This window comes from Triticum dicoccoides, chromosome 3A (assembly GCF_002162155.2).
Source record: "Triticum dicoccoides isolate Atlit2015 ecotype Zavitan chromosome 3A, WEW_v2.0, whole genome shotgun sequence".
Taxonomy (NCBI): domain Eukaryota; kingdom Viridiplantae; phylum Streptophyta; class Magnoliopsida; order Poales; family Poaceae; genus Triticum; species Triticum dicoccoides.
Genome location: NC_041384.1, coordinates 100313292 through 100329914, shown reverse-complemented (window position 1 = coordinate 100329914; position 16623 = coordinate 100313292). Strand labels below are relative to the sequence as shown.

The window sequence follows — 16623 nt, the reverse complement described above, 5'->3', positions numbered from 1 at the left end:
GGGGTGGCTAATTGAACCCACAATTATTAGCTTCGGACACTGCATCCTCTTTCCGTTTTTCCCACGGAACAGGACAGCGACAAGAAGGGAATGGAATTCATCTGCAATGTAAGGAGTTGCTGGGGAAAAAATAAAGGGCAAAAAAAATTGGCCAGATTGCTCAAGCCAGCTAGGTTCCCTAAGCAACAAACTAGCAGGGGTGGATCTGGATGGTGCACACCCACAATTCGCGAAGGTTAGTTTGCAACTAAGTCATCACTGAATGAGATGACTAAAATGATCAACATCCAAAGCCGGGATTAAGATTGCAGGCGCGCGCAGGGCTTGGGCGGGTGGGGAGTGAGGCATCGGCAGTGATCAGAGTGCATTACTTAATTCAACTTATAGTATTTTTATGATGCTAGGTAAGTAGAGTGCACCTTCAACAAGATATTGTGCGATTTTATGTTTAATTTTGTCGCAAGTTGTGGCCACCAGCAACTTTTACTTGATTGCTTTGTCGACACCTAAATACTAGGGCAAATTCCGGCTCGAATGACCATGAACATGCCGGAACCAGATTCATACGGGAAGACATTGAATCCCTCAAAAATTGACTCTATCAACCTAGGGCATGGACTTCACCGACACAAAAGAAACTAGGGCAGGGGCTTCCCACAAACAAAAACCTAGGGCAGGGGCTTCCCACAGAAAAACTAGGGCATCTGGGCATGGGCGAATGCACCAAAAGTCCTTTCATTTGGGGTAGAAACATCCCACCGAGATCAAATCCATCAACCTAGCGTGCGCTCACAAAACCAAGAACTGTAAGCAGGGCCGACCTAATCTTCGGACAAAATGACCAGGAACAGGGCGGAATTAGCGGCGGGGCGGACAAAGCATCATCTTTCCATTTTTCCCACGGAACAGGACAGCGGCAAGAACGGAATGGAATTCATCTGCGAGATTAGAAGTTGCTGGGGAAAAAAACCTAATCCGGATTGCTCACGGTAAATAACAGGGCAACACGGACGGCAAGATTGCTCGAGCAAGCTAGGGTTCCTCGCCAAGAAACCAGCAGGGGCGGATCTGGACGGAGCACACACGTAATTTTCGAAAGGTCAGTCTGCGATTAAAATCATCACTGGACGAGATGGCTGAAATGCTCACAGTACCTTCGGAACCGATGTGCGAGATTGCGGAGCGGGGTGGAGACGGCGGGGAGAGAATGGGGCGGAAAGGGTTTGGCCGGGCGATTAGCGAGGCGCCGGCGGTGACGCCGAGGTCAACTTGCGGGGATGGGAAGGTGGAGACGGAGGAGGGGGCGCCGCACCTGCAGATCCGCCGGTGCAGAGGGCCGCCTTCGACCAGCGGCCGCCGAAGAATTGCCTGCGGCCGCCGCAAGAGGGAGGGAGGGGTGAGACGAGCGAGCAGCTGTGCGCGATAGTGTTTGGGCCTTTTTGAAGGGATGAGCGAGCGATGAAGGAAAAACGCTTCGGCAGGGTGAGGTCAGGGTCAGCCGCCCACACCGAGCGGCTGCTTTGCCCTAGTCCGGTCGATTTGCCTAGGTCCATTTTCATTTTCATTTTTATATTAAATTAAAACAAATACAATAAAACTTTTTTCTGAGCATCAGTACAGACACAAGCGCTCATATACACGCGCATACACTCACCCCTATGAACGTACTCACGCACACCCTACCCCTATGAGCACCTCCGAGAGACTGAGCCGGCATATCATCTTGAGATTTACGAAGTCACCGTAGTCGCCTCGTCGTCGACGGGAACGTCTCCTCCCACTGAAAGCGCGTTGCTGGAAATCCTGAAATAAATTCAGAAATAATGCGAGCACCAGGATTTGAACTCTAGTGGGTTGGGGATATCACTGTCCACCTAACCAACTCAACCACAGGTTGATTCGCAAAATACGATAAAAACTTGCTATCATATGAATGAGAGAAAAGATTGGTTTTTGCAAACTACAAGACGAGGAAAACTAGACGAGGGACTTTCTCTCCAAAGCTGCTCGAATTAGTCGAAGCATCTCTACCAATCCATTCAAAGGTGTTGATGAAGATGTCATCGAGGTTAACCCTACCCCTACTACGAATTAGAAATGGGGGTGTGTGAGAAGAAATGAGTGTGTGGTGCCCTATGTTTGAGCCCTATGGTTTATGTTTGATTTTTGAATTTTTTTTTCTAATTTGAATTTGGACATTATGTTTAGAGTAGAAACATAATGTTTTTGAATTATGGTGCTTGTACTAAATCACACTATGTTTATATGTAAAAGTACAACGAAAGACACACTATGGGCCGTGGTGTCCAGTGGGGCTAATATGTGCACCACACAATCCGTTGAGATCCGTCCAATAACCACACTACTATTCACGTTTAAGTCAAAGCGTGGATAGAAATGAATAAGCGGTTGCCCCGTATAACACGGTGCAGTAAATGGTCTGGACCAACCATATCGACTAATCAAAGATATGCTTTCATTTACGTTTACCAGCTATCCAACGACAATGTGCGCCTATGGATTCATTTCCTCCGCATCATTTCTCCACCTCACAGCTCCCTGGCTCTCATAGGTCATGTCTCATCTCTCGTCGCTCCTCCTCCCCTTCTTATTCATGTGTTGCTCCATGTCGCGCAGTAGTTCATGAGACCCTCCACCACACGCATAAAACGACAAGGCGGCTGCACTCCCACGGATATGTTGTCTAGAATGTAACGTTGAGTCATGTTGTCTTGTTTGTTTTAGGTAGGGTTTCTCAATCCAAGGCGCTGGTCCACCTAAATTGAATAATATGATGTTGCCCAAGATCTATGGGTGCTAATGTTGATGAAGCAAAACAACTTAATTAGCTTATCGCTTGAGCCCAAATATCAATGAATAAACGATGCATTGCGCCCATTATAACAAAATACATTAAACACGGTTTGGTCACACCCTATTGATTAGTTAGAGATACACTTTCATTTATGCTTACCAATTGTCCTACCATACTCTATACCTATGGATTTGGTTTTTCTCTACATCCTCTCTCCACCTCGCAAATCCCCAACTCTCGTCGATCATGAAAATTCCTTCTAGCTACCATACCAGACTTACCATTGCAGCCTTTCACTCTCCCATGTCCATTGCCTCTCCTGTGTCGGTCTTCAGTACCTCGGGTACTGGTAAATACTGCGATTGAGATAGAGACAAGAGACAAATAGTTGTGTAAATATATATGAAAATAAATCATACCGTCAATCCCAACTTGCGTGTACAAGGGGTTGCGTGGATACGCCTCGGCCCTTAGCCCAAGGGGATTACTCGCACATCATGACAAGCAGAAGACATTTTATAAATGGTTACTTGAAGATGACAACGTGATAGCCTTACAATGTAGCTAGTCACTGTGGATTCTCGATTACAAGTATATATCAATCCAATGAAGATAGTGGATATGGCGATGGGTATGACTATGACGTCTATAGTGGCAGAGATGTGAAACGAGGCCGACGACGGTCGTGTGATGGTTGGACGAGAGAGATATTTCTAGAAGCCCCCCTCCTTTATATAGTGCAAACAAGTGGAATAGGGTCTCAGGATCCATGTGATACGGATTGGACTCGACCCCCTTCACGAGAGTTGCTTGTGTTGACGTCACAGAGGCGACAAGGTGTGGAACAATCTCATGTACGGACAATGACGCTCATGTGGCACCCCATGTAAAAATGATCCTCTCTTCGAATACATCGCATATATGCTTTGGTTTCCACCTAAAGACGTCCATATTTGTAAGGAGTAGAATAAAAAAGGAGGTTTGTACACACCTCTGCAATTATTAATGACTAATGAGGAAGTTGAAGAGTAAACATATAAAATACATGAGAATGTCTAGTTTAAACAAGGCTACAAAAATATTGATCACTTGCCTCGTATGCAACACAAGTCACGTCTCTAGTTTGTTTCACGCGAGGTTTTGATCGAGGGTCTTGGTCCACCTAAAATGAAGAATGTGACACTAGCCATGATCCATGGATGCTAATTAATGTTGATGAAGTAACACCACTTATGGACACGTCGATTTGGTGCCCGAGCTCAGCTGCTCCCGAAATCACCGGCGTGCATTCCTCGCTCGGGATGCGAACAAAACAGCTTGTCGCGTCTGACACGGAATATAGAAAAAGGAGCGTATGCGGTAATACGGTAGGAAACAGTGCATCTTTCGTGGGCCCAGATCGTATCGGGGGAACGGAGGACGCGCGTGTGCGTTCTGGTCCGTGGACCAGAACGTTCTCATCTCAACCGAGCCACGGATCAGAATCGTCGCCCCCCTCTCTTCTCCCAAAACCGGCGGCGGTCGATCTGCATCGGCGGCCACGTGATGGAAGAGGCTGGCCTCGATTTCCTGCTCGATGCCGTCCACAGGTTAGTTCTGAAGATCTATAGGTTTTGCGGATTTGTCGGTAAGCTGCCATACCGGTGGAAGAAATCTGACGGCAGGCATGTCCGTAGGCCATCGCCGTCTTGTTTCAGGGGAGGAGTTTGAGGACTATCTTGAACACCCAGATCCGGTTCCTCTGGCCTTGTTCCTGAGAAGCGAAGCCAGCCGCACCGTCCCTGCGGACTCAAATGTCGGGTCTGGTTGCGGGCAACAGGACGGGGAGTGCGCCGGCGTCCTGATGCTTCTCTGACTCGGTCGGGGCAGTCAACTGACCCCGAGGCCTCTGGTTGGACAAAAAGGTCAGAACCCAAATCCTCCTGCTGTTGAACTGTATTTATTCCCACCGTCTGTACGTTTCTTCAAATTACAAATATGCTTGACACACTTCATTTTAGTTTTGAAACCATTCACAAAATCACTATATGATCTGGTTAGCTGAAGCATGGTAGCTGCTCCTAAGTATTATCTTCTTTTAACTGGCAGACGACAGTCCTTGCATGTTGGTATTGCTGAACTAAAACTACTGGACTGAATTTGTACATTTGGAAAATTCAGGTTACAGCTCGGTAGTGCACCACCAGACCAGACACCTTGTCCCTGGGATGAGTGCTCACAATTATGCAGAGGAACCGACAAAGAGTGTAGTGCGACCTGCACTTGCTCGGGCGAGGCATATGATTTCTACAATTTGTACACTTGGGAGATCGGGTTCGGAATTAGATATGATAAGATCAGGCTCAACGCTGAGAGGACAAAATGCATGGAGGAGATAGTCTGCGGTTGCTCGGTGCCTACTGAACTCTGCTTACATAGTTATATTTGAGAAAATGGTGAGGCATGGCCGTCCTGTGGTATCTGTGTGTGTGGTAGTCTTGACATTTTGTTTGTTGGAAAATATGCAGGGATTGGGCCAATGTACTCCCCAAGTACTTCTGGTTACTGTACAACTTAGACTATACATGCTTGGCGAGCAGTCATAATTCTGAACGAATGAACAATTGGAGGCTAGGTCAGCATTGCCTTATAAATTCTACCTGTGTTCATGCACTCCTCCGGTTGTTGTAGCGATGATCTGTTCCTTTCTCAGTGGGACATGCGGGTCTTGAAAGGTTCAAGACAATAACAAGCAGTTACTACTTACTACCGGGGAGTGCATGGAATCATTGTAAGCCCTCATGGACACCCGTATTACTTTTTATCATATTCTTGTGACACTCAACGCCGTCTTTTTGGAACTGTTTTACTCAGATGTAGTAATATAGTACTCTAGGATCGGTTGAATTGGTTCACAGTTTCACTTTAGCCATTGACCTGAACTTATCATTTTCACGGCTCGCTGTTATCTACATTTACAAAATAATGTGATTTCTGTTGTACTGGCTAACATCTAACCGCCATTTTAGTTTGAGCTTACCTGTTATACTTGAATGGACAGAACAACGTATTGCTAATTGGCACACACCAAAAAAAACACTCTCAACTTGTTTCATGCTTGAAAGGTTGGCTTGCCTCTTTGTTCTTGATACTCTTCTTCGTAATGTGATTCTGATCTTTTCTATTCAAATATATAATGAAGTGACTAAAATATCAATGATTAGTTTCAGGCATTTGCGGAATCATTAGGAATGAATTTTCTTGAGAGTTATGCTACGGAATCCATTAATGTGGAGAGAACTTTCTTAAATATGTCATCAGAAATGAAGAAAAGATAACCAGGAGCTACACACTTTTAGAGGCCTTTTTTCTTCCCAGTTTCTCTGAAATGTTAGATCTCATCAAATGACCTGTATTCTTGTGAAAAAGAAAGGCTTTCGGAATTCCGTCCAATATGTTTGCATTACTGGTTTAAAAAATATGATATGCTCATCTTTTTATTGGGTTGTGTGCATGATCAAGAGAAGCCGAGAGAGCAATAATTTCTTGCTTTTCGGAAGAAAAACTGCAAGCAAGAGCAATGACGAACAATTTCTCAAATACTTCCCATGGAGCCTTTCATTACATTAATTCTGCAGAGTTCATAATTGACACAAACAGTTTATTTAGGTATTGGCTTTAGTTTTTCTGATGGCTAAGGACAGATCATGCAGTTATCTCCTCTTATGACTACTTCTGCTGCCTTCTAAAAATCTGGTGGGCATGCTTTCCATGTGGACTGCTAGTCTTGCCTTCTGTTCGAGTGAAGGATTTACTTGCTACTGAAATTTTTACATGCCTGCAGAATGACGAGCCAATCTGCCACGGAGAGGAAATCTACTGTCCATGTTCACATGAAAGGGCAGCCCATACAGCAGCAGAACAGCAGCTGCTGCTCCGCATAGGCTCAGCAAGACTCCATTCCCATGTGTTATGATATTGTTGAGTGGACATGATTCTGTTGTGTTACTGTTTACCATGGAGTACATATTTAATACCCGCCAATGTATTAGGTGCATTTGATGGATCTTAGGTAACGAAAATTGTGTGAAAACATGGTTAATTAAAGCTTAGTAATCATCGCCCTGTCATATTTCCCAAAGGATCATATTGTTGTTGACTATATCTTGATTTTGTCTTTTGGCACTGTTCTTTTAAAACCATCTTTTTGCACTATTTCGGAAGCTTGACTGCTTAATGATGTAATCCCGCAGTTACACAATATCAGTTGAGGGATAGAATCATTGATATCCAAGAGACATGAGGTGGTTACTGGAAAAAAGATATGTTTCTCCGACGTCCAAGTTGAAAATCAGATAAAATTTATTTAGTGTGGGAAACAAGCTTCGTTAACAACAGCTAGATCCTTACACAAACATACAGGTCCACTGGTAGTACTACGATAAACAGGCTTATAGCTAGATCGGTGTGGGGCGAGGCTGAGAGATGCATTTATGAGGAGCTGGTCTAGTGGCCGTTAGTGAGTGGGGGCGACGGGAAGGGCTCAGACAAGGGACTGAGCATAGCTAGATCGGTGTGGGGCGAGGCTGAGAGATGCATTTATGAGGAGCTGGTCTAGTGGCCGTTAGTGAGTGGGGGCGACGGGAAGGGCTCAGACAAGGGACTGAGCCGTCGAACGGCTACCTGTTCCGTGCCCCTGCACCTGGCTATAAAATGTAATATACGGTCAGGAAATACATTTGCTGACACAGATCCAGAGATGAGTTTGTGGTGTAGATATCAGGAGCATCTGAGCTCGTGCTCAGAAATGAATTTTCGCACTTAATTGGCTTATAGTTGTGCCTAAATGGAAAGTGAGTAAACGTTGTACCACGCCGGTATAACACGATACAACAGATGGTATGGTCCCACCCTATTGACTAACCAGATATAGACCTCCATTTATGCTTACTAACTATCTCACAACAAATTGCGCCTATGGATACATTTTCGCCATACCCTCTTTCAACCTGGTGGCTCTTCGACTCTCGTTAATCATGTCTCAGCTCACATTGGTCCTTCACCTCTTGTTCCTTCTCCTCATCCTTTTGTTCATGTGTTGCTCCATGTCATATAGTAATTCAACAACTCCTCTGCCACATGCATAAGCCGAAAAGGTGGAACCACTTTGGTTGGTACGTTGTTCGAAATGCAACATGGATCGCATTCTCTGGTTCGTTTCAGGCACGATTCACAAACCATTTGTGCTAATCGACCTGAATCGAAGAATGTGACATTGCCCAGATCCATTGATGTTAGTGTTGATGACGTAACTCCGCTTAATTAGCTTATTGTAGTCTGCTCTTGTTTTGTGTTTAGTACCAGTGCGCTATGCAACCTGCCTGGGCCAATGGATGTTATGTTGATGAAGCAACAACACTCAATTAAGTTATCTTATTGTGTTGTCATTTTATATTTACTGGTAATGCGCTCTGCAACGCGCTTTGCCTTAAATGTAAGTGTTGACATGTATTGGTCCAACCTATTAGGAATGGCAAATGAGCATGGAAATGTTAAAAGTGTTGATAAAATATTTGCTCATGTGTAATCTCGTATGCCTCACTATTAATACAACATTCGAGGAGGGGCATAATTTAGATGTGGTAATAAAACATTTCCTAGACACACAATGACGAGCATTGGGCATAGAGACACAGGATCCACAAACATTAAGTAAACCCGTTTAAAGTGTGTCTCCCAACTCCACCTTCTTATTTAATGAACAGCCGCCTACCCACCTGCAACACGAGCGAAGCGAACAATCAACACGGCGCAGCAACGTCTAGGATTTTCCCAAACCACTTAGAGGGAGCAGTGTGAACGAAGTGTTCTTCCTCTCCATCAGGAGTTGAATTGGCAAGAGTATTATTTAAACTTACATGTCTTTGTCACGGTTGTTCACCAAAACATACAAGCAAGTACATTTGGAACATTTTATTTTGACTCTAAAGTCTTGACTCTTACTCTTTTTCTGTATCAAAAGAAGGAGGAAAAGCATATGATAAGTGGGTAGGATGTACGTGATAGGTAGGTCAACTATGTCACGCTCCAATGATGATTTTGAGTGTAGGATATATACGGGTAGACATTGGCTGCGGGAGATGTAACCTCATTGATTTTTACATTTGATGTCTCTATTGGGAATGTTAGGAATATATGTTCAATTGTAAGTTATCTCATAATGTTTGTAAATAGGTTTTCTTGTAAGAGAAATTTGGATCGGAGGGAGTAGTTTAAATTTCCGGTCCTTTGAGCAAGGTCAAGTTTATATTTGTTGATGCAAATGTTGCACATGCGTGACTATTAATGACCACTAAAGGTCGGGCCATGGTGAAAGTTCAGTTTGGAAAAAATGACACATGATTAGGTTTTAGAAATAAAATTGTTTGGTTCTTCAAGAAAGAATTACTTTACATAAGTTTTGATAAAAGACTTCATAAATGCAAGTGTAACGTGCAGACATTATAGTGTTGCTTAAGAAATAATCAAGGATAACTAAATTGTTTTGGTTTGGCAAAGAAATTATTAAGATATCATGGACAATCTATGGCAAGACCATCACACACCGTTTTAATAACTACTTAGTATGAGTGGTTCACTATCTCAAAAAGCAATAAAAATAATCAAGCACGCCATTTCAATATCCAAATAATTTTTGGTAGAACAACCGCGACAAATGAATTTTTTGGCTGCTTGTGAACTAGCAACTGCGATAAAGTATTCACGAGCGTGTAATCACACATCCATTGTTGTTAATGCAACATTAAGATGAGCATAAATCAGATGTGCGAAGTAAAGCATTGCATGTGCACACAATAGCAAACAACACACGACACACACACACACACATCAAGTAAAAACATTTAAAGCTCATCTTCGTAGCCCCAATTGCTTGTATAAACAAACAATCATCTATGGGTTGAATCCAGTAGGAGTGCTATGGGTGTCATGGCACCCCCCCTAAAAGAGCAGAATAGGTTATACGTGATACTGATTGTCGAACAACTTAGTGCTATGTTAGGATTGTCTATCAGATTTCTAATGATGGTTAGACTAAATTATACTACTTATAGTGTATTTTTTACACTATTTGAATCATTTTATTGATCTTATATTGTATAGATCTGCCACTGATCATCTATCCACATGCAAACATCTAGTAAGATATTTCAACTATCTCTTGGGGGAGGTTGGTTGTATCTAGCACCATTTAAGAACCTGGCTCAGTGTACTGCACATCGCAGTGTGCTATTGGATGATTTACCAAATTGTCTCCCCCGACATTTTTTAATGTGGATCTAACAGTATGCATAGCCAGACCAGATTTCTAGTTTATCGCGCGATCCCAAAAATTTGCCTCTCAAGTATACAGGGAAACATAGGAGAATCAGTCATTGGAGATGAGTTATCAGGGGCTGCAAATATATCTCCACAACAATCAGAAAATGATATCGGTGCAGTTCTAATACCGCCATTGGAATGGGATATTGGCCCTAGACGCTCTAAGGGCAACTCTAACTGATCCCCTATAGAGGAGGATACGACCGAGTGTCCTTTAGTAGAGGAGTAAATTTGCCCTCTAAAAGTCCTTTCTAACTGATATCCTAAATTTAATGGAGTAATTTTGTTTGCCAAACATAATAATTAATGTTCACGCAATTCAAAAATAAACATATTCATAGTTTACAACCAGATTTTTCGAATTCAAACACACAGACGGGTCAGATGAAGTAAAAAAGCATGATAAAAGCACAAGTACGAAGTGCTATGAGATGCCACTGATGCTCAACAAGATCAGCTTGGAGCTGGCTATGAACTTCTCAGTTCTCGATCTTCTGATGTGTTGCTAGGAATCTTTGTATCCTATTTGCATTATGCTCCAGCTCAATAGGATCCCCATTGCAGATGTACCGAAACTTCTAAGGCACGTCGTTTTCATCTTCAAATGATCATGTTATGCAAGATGATGCAACATGTCATAATTTGCCATAGGACCTTGGGGGTTCCAATACTCGGGAGGGCCATGAATGATGGCAAAGCACTTATGAAGCACACCAAAATCTCTCTCCGCATCCTTTATTGACAACTATTGATGCATTGTAAACCGAGATATCTTGTTACCTTTAGGACGCGGGATTGTCTTGACAAATGTGGCCCATGTAGAATAGATGCCATATGCAAGGTAGTGACCCATCATGTACTCACGACCATTGACAACATAGTTGCAAGGAGAAGCATCTTCAGCAACAAGCCTAGGAAACAATGGTGATCTCGAAAGCACATTCAGGTCATTATGAGAGCCAGTCAATCCAAAGAATGAATGCCAAATTCGTAGATCCTCCGATGCAACAACCTGAAGAATGATAGTCAGGTCGTTTCACTGACCTTTGTACTGAACTTTCCACCCTGATGACCCACAAGTATAGGGGATTTATCATAGTCCTTTCGATAAGTAAGAGTGTCGAACCCAACAAGGAGCAGAAGGAAATGATAAGCGGTTTCCAGCAAGGTATTCTCCCCAAGTACTGAAATAAGTGGTAACAGATAGTTTTGTGATAAGATAATTTGTAACGAGCAACAAGTAACAAAAGTAAATAAGGTGCAGCAAGGTGGCCCAATCCTTTTTGTAGCAAAGGACAAGCCTGGACAAACTCTTATATGATGTAAAGCGCTCCCGAGGACACATGGTAATATCGTCAAGCTAGTTTTCATCACGTTCATATGATTCGCATTCGGTACTTTGATAATTTGGTATGTGGGTGGACCGGTGCTTGGGTACTGTCCTTACTTGGACAAGCATCCCACTTATGATTAACCTCTATTGCAAGCATCCACAACTACAACAAAAGTATTAAGGTAAACCTAACCATAGCATGAAACATATGGATCCAAATCAGCCCCTTACGAAGCAACAAATAAACTAGGGTTTAAGCTTCTGTCACTCTAGCAACCCATCATCTACTTATTACTTCCCAATGCCTTCCTCTAGGCCCAAATAATGGTGAAGTGTCATGTAGTCGACGCTCACATAACACCACTAGAGGAGAGACAACATACATCTCATCAAAATATCGAACGAATACCAAATTTACATGACTACTAATAGCAAGACTTCTCCCATGTCCTCAGGAACAAAAGTAACTACTCACAAAGCATAAACATGTTCATAATCAGAGGGGTATTAATATGCATATAGGATCCGAACATATGATCTTCCACAAATTAAACCAACTAGCATCAACTACAAGGAGTAATTAACACTACTAGCAACCTACTAGCACCAATCCCGGACTTGGAGACAAGAATTGGATACAAGAGATGAACTAGGGTTTTGAGATGAGATGGTGCTGATGAAGATGTTGATGGAGATTGCCCTCTCTCGATGAGAGGAGCGTTGGTGATGACGATGGCGATGATTTCCCCCTCCGGGAGGGAAGTTTCCCTGACAGAACAGCTCCCCAGAGCCCTAGATTGGTTCCGCCAAGGTTCTGCCTCGTGACGGCGGAGTTTCATCCGAGAAGATGGCTTATGATTATTTTTCCATCGAAAGACTTCATATAGTAGAAGATGGCCACCGGAGGGCCACCAGGGGGCCCACGAGGTAGGGGGGCGCGCCCAGGGGGTAGGGCACGCCCCCGCCCTCATGGGCAGGGTGTGGCCCCCTGGTGAAGTTCTTGCTCTCAGTATTTTTATATATTTGGAAAACATCTTCCATGAAGTTTCAGGAATTTTGGAGCTGTGCAGAATAGTTCTCTAATATTTGCTCCTTTTCCAGCCCAGAATCCCAGCTGCCGGCATTCTCCCTCTTTTATGGAAACCTTGTAAAATAAGAGAGTATAGACATGAGTATTGTGACATAATGTGTAATAACAGCCCATAATGCAATAAATATTGATATAAAAGCATGATGCAAAATGGACGTATCAACTCCCCCAAGCTTAGACCTCGCTTGTCCTCAAGTGAAAAGCCGAAATCGAAAAATATGTCCACATGTTTAGAGATAGAGGTGTCGATAAAAATAAAATACGGACATGAGGGCATCATGATCATTCTTAGAACAACAACTCATATAATTCTTTGTCATATAATCTCTAATGCTAGAGTAATAATTCAATCACAATATCAAGTATGAATCGTAAACTTTATTGAAAACTAACAAACTATAATCTCAGTCATTGAAGCAATTACAATTTATCATAACAGAGGAAAGAGTCAATGTATAAGAGCTTTTCAGCAAGTCCGCATACTCAACTATCATATAATCTTTCACAATTGCTGACACTCACGCAATACTTATGGGTATGGAGTATTAATCGGACACAGAGAAAGATAGGGGCTTATAGTTTTTGCCTCCCAACGTTTTACCTCAAGGGTAATGTCAACAGTAATAGTTCATGAAAACTCACATCCAGTTAGCCATATATACCAGGATCTTTCCAACATACTGTGCTTGCCAAAGGATAAAATGTAAAAAGGAAGGGTGAAGATCACCATGATTGTTATGCAATGTAGGAGATAAAAGTAAAAGATAGGCCCTTCGCAGAGGGAAGTAGAGGTTGTCATGCGCTTTTATGGTTGGATGCACAAAATCTTAATGCGAAAGAACATCACTTTATATTACCACTTGTGATATGGACCTTTATTATGCAGTCTGTCGCTTTTATTACTTCCATATCACACGATCGTATAAAGCTTATTTCCTCCGCACCAATCAATCATACATATTTAGAGAGCAATTTTTATTGCTTGCACCGATGACAACTTACTTGAGGGATCTTACTCAATCCATAGGTAGATATGGTGGACCCTTATGGAAAAACTGGTTTAAGGGTATTTGGAAGCACAAGTAGTATTTCTACTTGGTGCAATGAATTTGGCTAGCATGAGGGGGAAAGGCAAGCTCATCATGTTGGAAGATCCAAGACAATATAATTTATCTCAGATGTAAGAAAACATAACCCAATACGTTGTCTTCCTTGTCCAACGTCAACTCTTTAGCATGTCATACTTTAATGAGTGCTCACAATCATAAAAGATGCCCAAGATAGTATATTTATATGTGAAGACCTCTCTTTCTTTATTACTTCCTATTAATTGCAACGATGACCAAAACTATGTTTGTCAACCCTCAACAACTTTTATTCATCATACTTTTTCTATGTGAGCTCATTACTCTCCATAAGATCCATATGATCTCTTTGTTTCTTTTTATTCTTTCTCTTTTCTTTTATTCACTTAGGATCATGGAAAAATAATCAAGCCCTTGACTCAACACTAATCTTTATTATATAGCTCACGGACTCGATTACATAGAAGAATAATAAAGCAAAACTCACAGCTAGATCATACTAAAAACTTTTATTCTACTAGATCAAGATATTACCAAAAGGATCGAACTAAGAAAACGGTAAAGATAAAAGTGATGGTGATACGATGTCGGGGCACTCCCCCAAGCTTGGCAGTTGCCAAGTGGAGTGCCCATACCAGATACTCAATTCTTCTTTGTTGGTGGAGACGGTGGTGATTTTGTTGATGGCGTAGGCTTGTCGTCCTTCTTCCAAGGCATAGGCTCACCATCATAGAAAGATGACCAAGTCTCCTAAAACCTCAAATCTATAGCCAAACTCATCCTTTTGAATCTATATTCATACTCACGGTTTTGGTTTTGCAAGTCACAAATCTGGGCTTGGAGGTGCTCGATTTTCTCATGAAGCTTGAAGATGGCCTCCCCAATGTCCTTGACGTCCAGCTTGTGGTTGTTGGTGAACTCCGTGATCATAATGTGATTGGAATCAAGTCCACGCTCCACCATCTCCTGACACTTGTAAACTTCTTGTTCCAATGCCTCGAGCCTGGCCTCCGTGCTTCCGGTCTTCCTTGGTCCCTCAGCATCGCGGATGTGCAACAACCCCTCACGCATCTCTATGGTTTGAGGGTGTTGCAGCACTTCTGCGAGGTAGGGGTTGATGACCTTCTCGAAGAACTGGTCCTTGGGGGCACTTGAAGACGACATGACGACCTGGATCTGTCAGAAAAGCAGCTCAAAACAAAGACAGGAGATTTTTGCGTGATACGGGAGTCAAAACCCCCGGGAGGTTATATAATGAATTTTTACCGACCAAAATACATGTCGTGCATGAAAACGGAGTCCAGAGAGCACATGAGGTGCCCACGAGGTAGGGGGCGCGCCCAGTAGGCTAGAGCGCGCCCTCCACCCTCATGGAGCCCTCGTGTCCTTCCCGGTCTGCTGCTTATTTTTCTATTTTTCTAAATATTCCAAAACAGAGAAATATTGCCTTAAAAACTATTTTGGAGTTGGTTTACTTACCGTACCACATACCTATTCCTTTTTGAAGTCTGAAATGTTCCGGAAAGTGTCCCTTATGTATTCCTCCGAGGTTACGGTTTCAATAACATTGATTTCAACATTTATGGGATTACCTGAGATATAGTGTTTGATTCTTTGACCGTTCACCACCTTCGGATTTGTGCCTTCAAAGTTGTTGATTTTTATGGCACCGGAACGATAGACCTCCTCGATAATGTAAGGACCTTCCCATTTAGAGAGAAGTTTTCCTGCAAAAATCCTTAAACGAGAGTTGTATAGCAATACATAATCACCTACATTAAACTCGCGCTTTTGTATCCTTTTGTCATGCCATATTTTAACTTTTTCTTTAAACAACTTGGCATTTTCATAGGCTTGGGTTCTCCATTCATCAAGTGAGCTAATATCAAATAACCTCTTCTCACCGGCAAGTTTAAAATCATAATTAAGTTCTTTAATAGCCTAATAAGCCTTGTGTTCTAGTTCGAGAGGTAAGTGACATGCTTTTCCATAGACCATTTTATACGGAGACATACCCATAGGATTTCTATATCCAGTTCTATAGGCCCATAATGCATCATCAAGTTTCTTAGACCAATTCTTTCTATACCTATTAACAGCCTTTTGCAAAATTAATTTGAGTTCTCTATTACTCAATTCTACTTGACCACTAGACTGAGGGTGATAAGGAGATGCAATTCTATGATTAACATCATATTTAGCAAGCATTTTATGAAAAGCACCATGAATAAAATGTGAACCACCATCAGTCATTAAATATCTAGGGACTCCAAATCTTGGGAAAATAACTTCTTTAAGCATTTTAATAGAAGTGTTATGATCAGCACTACTAGTTGGAATAGCTTCTACCCACTTAGTAACATAATCAACTGCAACTAAAATATGTGTATAACCATTAGAGGAAGGAAAAGGTCCCATATAGTCAAACCCCCAAACATCAAATGGTTCAATGACAAGTGAATAATTCATGGGCATTTCTTGACGTCTACTAATATTACCAATTCTTTGACATTCATCACAAGATAAGACAAACTTACGGTCATCCTTGAAGAGAGTAGGCCAATAAAAACCAGATTGCAGTACCTTATGTGCAGTCCTATCTCCAGCATGGTGTCCTCCATAAGCTCCGGAGTGACACTTGCATAGGATCTGTTCCTGTTCATGCTCAGGTACACAACGTCTAATAACACCATGTCATCCTAGAAGTAATGCCTCGAATCATAGAAGAACTTTTTCTTTTGCTGGTATGTGAAACTAGGTGGTATAAACTTAGCAACAATGTAATTAGCATAATCAGCATACCATGGAGCAGTATGAGAAGCATTTATGACATTAAATTGCTCATCAGGAAAGCTATCATCAATAGGTAGTGGGTCATCAAGCACATTTCTAACCTAGACAAGTTGTCTGCAACGGGGTTCTCAGTTCCTTTTCTATCAAC

The 16623-nt window shown here is 42.3% G+C and overlaps 1 protein-coding gene and 1 long non-coding RNA gene across 13 annotated transcripts in view; one reads left to right on the top strand and one right to left on the bottom strand.

The window, feature by feature from the left end:
- The window catches only part of LOC119267371 (zinc finger CCCH domain-containing protein 13-like), an 8383-nt gene extending 6933 nt beyond the window's left edge, over positions 1-1450 (bottom strand). For 2 of the 4 annotated variants that reach the window (XM_037548749.1, XM_037548752.1), the window contains exon 1: positions 1313-1450. The gene's annotated coding sequence lies outside the window, so the exon portion shown is untranslated. The other 2 variants (XM_037548751.1, XM_037548750.1) reach the window with 2 other exon arrangements.
- Positions 1451-4212: 2762 nt separating this feature from the next.
- LOC119267370 lies at positions 4213-6941 on the top strand. 9 transcript variants are annotated; one of them, XR_005132393.1, is made up of 7 exons: positions 4216-4404; positions 4492-4719; positions 4976-5207; positions 5323-5429; positions 5508-5585; positions 5856-6550; positions 6639-6941. It is a non-coding gene; the product is annotated as an uncharacterized LOC119267370 (long non-coding RNA). The 9 variants fall into 9 exon arrangements; XR_005132391.1 differs by having other exon boundaries at positions 4213-4404; positions 4976-5250; positions 5508-6550; XR_005132395.1 differs by having other exon boundaries at positions 4214-4404; positions 5323-5919; positions 6025-6550.
- The last annotated feature ends 9682 nt before the right edge of the window (positions 6942-16623 follow it).